We start from the raw sequence: 5884 nt of genomic DNA on the forward strand, positions 1-5884 counted from the left end.
TCCCCCTCTCTCACATTTCCCTGCCTTCTCTTCTTGCTCACTTTCCCTCCTCATTTCACTTCATTATGTCCCTGTCATTTTTACTTGCCCCCTCCTTATTTCTTCTGTCCCTCTGCCTCTACCTCTCTCCGGTGTTCGTCCAGGCCTGACCTTTCTTTTGTGGTTCGGCCGCTGTCCGTGCAACATCTATATTCCCCCCTGTGCCTGTGAAATCCTGTATCCCTGCCGTAAGGCTTTACTTCCACACACGCCATCTTAATTTAATTCATCCTTAGTTGAAAGACACCTGTTGTTATGTCCTGTTATTTGTATTTGTGTAACATTCTCCATTTTTTTCCGTACTTGTTTTTGTATACATTCACTGCTTTCTTTCAAGGAATCTAATGCTCTTAGCTTAGTTTTTCTTGGGGCTGGTGAGATTGGAGCAATCTTGAGTATAACCAGCCAAAATTGCAAAGATAATCTGGAACTCGACTGGGGAAAGAAAACTTCGAATGACCCATCCTTGTTTTCTTTGTATCATCTATCTGGATGTTTTGTTGTCCCTTTTTTGTATCACCTAACTGTCTGGATGTTTTGCGCTCTTGTCCCATATTGTATTTTTTATATATAAAATAATATATATATATGTACTGAACCCTGAATGGAAAGACAAAAAGATGTTGTTTATCATGCAGCTTTGCAATAAGTTCCAAGTTGACAAATTATATCATTGTTTTGATGCAAATTGTTCATTGCTTGAAAAATATTAATAAAATTTAATATGTATTCAATGCATAAAGTGCCATTGTTGGCTTAATGAAGAGCCCTCCACAGGAGACAGCTTAAAAGCTGCCTGATAGGGCAGCTTTTAAGCTAGTATAATAATAATAACAAATAAATATAACAAATAAATAAATATAAAATGTTTTATGTTGTTGTCAGGATTCTTGTGTCCAATTCACAGTTTTATGAAAGTTTAAAAACTCCACAAAATCATTTTTACTGCCATTACTGCTTTTAACTTGGACTTGTTTTGTACATACCATCTTGAATGTTGTTAAAATTCATTCTGGTATGGCTATAATTGTAAGATTAAATCTGGTTCATTCAATGAAAAATTCTTCAAATTCTCTGAGATGTTTTAGCTATGTTTTATTGAAACAAACTCTCTAAATTCAAAAAGTTACTGTTACTGAAACCATAACATTTTTGAAAAGAGAGTGTCAATTTACTGCAGGGGTCCCCAAACTTTTTAGACCATTGACCTCTTTGTGGAATCTTTGACCCCCTTCATCAACCCCCAGGCATGTACATGAAAATAAATAAATAATGATGATAATTAAGTAGATGTGTATTTATCGACCCCTTGAATAATCCCATTGACCTCCAGGGGTCGATATCAACCACTTTGAAGACCCTTGGTTTAATGGATCATATCTGTTACATATATAGTTGATGATTTGTGAAAAGTGAAGTTGACCCTGTCAGGATTTCAAATTAGTATGTAAAGGGAAATAACCATTATTGTCATCCACCCTTCTCACTCTCAATATTAATCGCCGAGAGGAAGGCAGCGAGCTGGCAGAACCATTAGGACGCCAGGCGAAATGCTTAGGGGTATTTCGGCTGCAGTTACATTCTGAGTTCAAATTCCACCAAGGTCGATTTTGCCTTTCATCCTTTCAGGGTCAATTAAATAAGTACCAGTCACATACTAATCCTTTTGTCTGTCCTTGTTTGTCCCCTCTGTTTAGGCCCCTGTGGTCAATAAAGAAATTAAAAAAATATTAGTATCCTAGAGTGTTACCTGATATATCATGGGTAACTTTGGAAGTATATTTTTACCACAGTGGGTAATATCTGGAAATATGGCATACATACATCATGCTCATCATCACTTAACGTTCATTTTCCATGCTGGCATGGGTTGGACAGTTTGACAGGCGCTGGCAAGTTGGAGGGTTGCATCTGGCTCCAACTGCCTGTTTTGGCATGGTTTCTATGGCTGGAAGCCCTTCCTAATGTCAACAACTTTACAGAGTGTACTGGGTGCTTTTTGAGTGGCACCAGCACCAGTGCTTTTTAATGTGGTGCCCGCATGGGTGCCTTTTACAGTGATTGTAATTTAACTTTTATTATAATCTCTTGGTGCTCATACAAAATGATGAAATGAAAAAGCTTTATGGAGCTAAAAGCTTTGTTAGCAATAAAGGATTCTCTTTTCAGAAGAAAAATACATTGTATGATACTTATGCACAAAATGTAACATTAAAGGGAAGCACAACATAGGTACTAAATGAGGATGATGTGTGAAAACTGGGAAAAAGCAATGAAGTGAGCATGCTTCACTACATGTATGCTGGCAGCTTCCAAATATACCACCTTCGAAATCATAAGCAAAAACACTCTGTTGTACCAGTCTGATATTTAGGAGTCTTTACTTGTTTAAGTGCCAATCTAAAGAAATCAGAAATATAAAAGGAACCCCTACTGAAATATTAAAAAGGAACATTGAATAAACAGCCAACCATTCAAGGAAACACTCAGGGAAGATCAGCTGCTACAAATTCAATCACAGACAACTTCCAGCCATAAAGTGATGATAAAACTGATAGAAAATAAATTAAGGCGGTGCTCAAAGCATAGCTGCAGTCTCACCATTGAAACCATCTACTATAATAATAGCCATGATAGATCACTGACCACTACACACATTTTTTTCTCTCCTTGTTTCTTTCTGTTGAAGAGCGTAGGCTCGAAACATTAAAGACTTTCTCTATTCCCAAGCATTATACTAGTACATTCATTTGTTGTCTACACCACCTGTCTTCGTCTGTTTTTTTTTCGTGAATTCTCCCTATACTATAATAATACTTTTGTGTCTTTCTTCATCACAACATATGAATGAGAAAGGAAGGGGTGAAAGCTGAATAAGGAAGGAAGGGGTGATAGATGAATAAGGAAGGAAGGGGTGATGGCAAACTTGGTATTGGGATGATGGAAGTTGTATGGTCAAAAAAAAATCAAACAGCTTTTCAACTCAGTGTGAGTATGTGTGTGTGTATGTAAAAGGGAGTCATGTAAATGTTTGTGTATGTGTGTGTTTGTGTATGTGTGTGTGTCTATGTGTGTGTGTATGTGTGTGTGTGTGTATGTGTGTGTGTGTAATGAAAGCGGGATGGTGAACATTAAATGCTAAAAAGAAAAATCAAACAGCGTTTCAATGCTGTGTGAGTATATGTGTGTATGTGTGTGCATGTACAAGGGAAGTACGTGAATGTTTGTATGTGTGATTATTATGTACCTTATCTATATATAAAATCCTACAATTAGCTGTCATTTTTGATGGCACAGGGCCAGCTTGTTAAAAGAATAAAACAATATAAATGATGGCACACAAATGAGCTGAGTGAAAAACTGGGTTAGTAAACTGGATGCAGTGTAAAAGAGAAGAGAGTGTGATGGTATGGACATGTAATGCATCTGGAGGAATAACAGTTATCTTTTTATCTTTTACTTGCTTTAGTCATTGGACTGAGGCCATACTGGAGCACTGCCTTGAAGGGTTTCATCAAACGAATTGACTCCAGTACTTTTATAAGACTCTTTTGTTGAAATGCCAAGTTACAGGGATGTAGACAAACCAAACAATGATAGGGTGCAAATACACACATAGGCATACACACGTGACAGGCTTGTCCACAGTTTCTGTCTATCAAATTCACTCACAAAACATTGGTCAACACAGGGTTATAGTAGAGGACACAGCTCAAAGTGCTGCACAATGGGGTTGAACCTCAAGCCATGCGGTTGCAAGATGAGCTTCTTAACCATACAGCCACATTTGGGTTAAAAAAATCTGCAGAAGATGTGAACAGAGGCACTGAAAGCTGGTTTCAAGATGGGGCATCTGATGAAGGAGGTGGCAAGTGACCACAACAAGGGGGGAGATGCTGTGCTGCAGAAATCCCATCCAGGGAGGAAAGGATGTAAAAACAGATGTTATAAAATGATAATTATTAAAAGGAAATCCAGTACTGTTTGGGATTAGATTTATAAAAAATTTTATTTACATACTTTTACCCTCAATGTGAATATAGAACCTTGAGGACAAACCACAGAACTTTTAGCAACCTGACTATTTAATTATTGATCATTTAAATACCACCACCACCACCACTGCTGCTGCCACCCACTTTCATTTAACGTCCACTTTCCATGCTGGCATGGGTTAGACGGTCTGACTGGAACTGGCAAGCCCGTGAGCTGTACCAGGATCCAGTCTGACTTTAGCTTGGTTTCTACAGCTGCATGTCCTTCTTAACACCAACCACTCTGAGAGTGTGGTGGGTGCCTTTTACGTCTCACTGGCATGGGTGCTTTTATGTGTCACTGGCATGAATGTTGTTACGTGTCAACAGCACCAGCCACTGGCTTGATGAGTCTTCTCGAGCACAGCAAAATGCCAAAAGACATGAAAACTTGTCATTGCCTCTGTGAGACACCACATTCGAAGATCATGCTTTACCATCTTGTCCCCTATCTTCCTGGGTCTACCTCTTCCACAGGTTACCTCTGCAATTAGAGATTAGCTCTTCTTTATGCAGCATCCATTCGCATCACATGACCATACCAGCACAGTTCTATATCTAAGAGATGAGGAATTATGTACATTATTTACATTTGACAGATATTTGTCCTCATCTTGTTTGTTGTTAACACAACATTTCGGCTGGTATACTCTCCAGCCTTCATCAGGTGTCTTGGGCAAATTTCGAACCTGTGTTCTCATTCCTAAGGTATGTTTCAATGTTGTTGTTGTTGTTATTATCATCATCATCATCATCAGCATCATCATTATTATTATTATTATTATTATTATTAATATTATTATTCAGGTCACTGCCTGGAATCGAACTTGGAATCTTGGGGTTAGTAGCCCGTGCTCTTAATCACTACACCATAGTAATAATAATAATAATAATAATAATAATAATAATAATAATAATAATAACAACAACAACAACATCAAAAAAATACCTTAGGAATGAGAACCCAGGTTCGAAATTTCCCCAAGACACCTGGAGGGTATATCAGCTGAAACGTGTTAACAACAAAGAAGATGAGGACAAATATTCGTCAAGTGTAAATAATGTAAATAACATCCCAGCACAGTTGTGTTTCTTATGCCCAATTTTCCAAGGCTTTCGCCCAGTTTTTTTCTTAGGACACTTACACCATGTTGTATATGCACACTGACATTGCACTTCCAGCAGAGCATACTAGATTCATTTCTTTCAAGCCTTCACATATCCTCTTCAGTTACACCCCATGTTTCACTGTCGTTTAGCATGGTTGTTCACACACAGCCATCATACAATCTGCCCTTCATTTTGAGGGAGAGGCCCTTTGTTGCCAACAGAAGTAGAAGCTCCCTGAACATTGCCTGGCCTATTCTTATTCTAACAGCTACACTCTCAGAGCATCCACCTCCACTGCTGATTTGGTCACCTAGGTAACAAAAGCTATCAACTACTTCTAGATATCGGCATTTGATGGGGTCTACTTTCTGTCTATTTTCATAATAACAAAAATAATGGTTTCAAATTTTGGTACAAGGCCAGCAATTTGAGGAGAGGAGGTAAGTTGATTACATCGACCTTAGTATGCAACTGGTACTTATTTTATCAACTATGAAAGGATGAAAGGCAAAGTCAACCTTGGTGGAATTTGAACTCAGAGTGTAAGGATGGATGAAATTCTGTTAGGCATTTCACCTGGCATGCTAATGATTCTTTCAGCTCACCACCGTAGTAGTAGTAGTAGTAGTAGTAGTAGTAGTAGTAGTAGTAGTAGTAGTAGTAGTAGTAGTAGTAGTAATAGTAGTCATGGTGGTGGTGGT

The sequence above is a fragment of the Octopus bimaculoides genome, chromosome 1 (genome assembly GCF_001194135.2).
Source record: "Octopus bimaculoides isolate UCB-OBI-ISO-001 chromosome 1, ASM119413v2, whole genome shotgun sequence".
Lineage (NCBI taxonomy): Eukaryota > Metazoa > Mollusca > Cephalopoda > Octopoda > Octopodidae > Octopus > Octopus bimaculoides.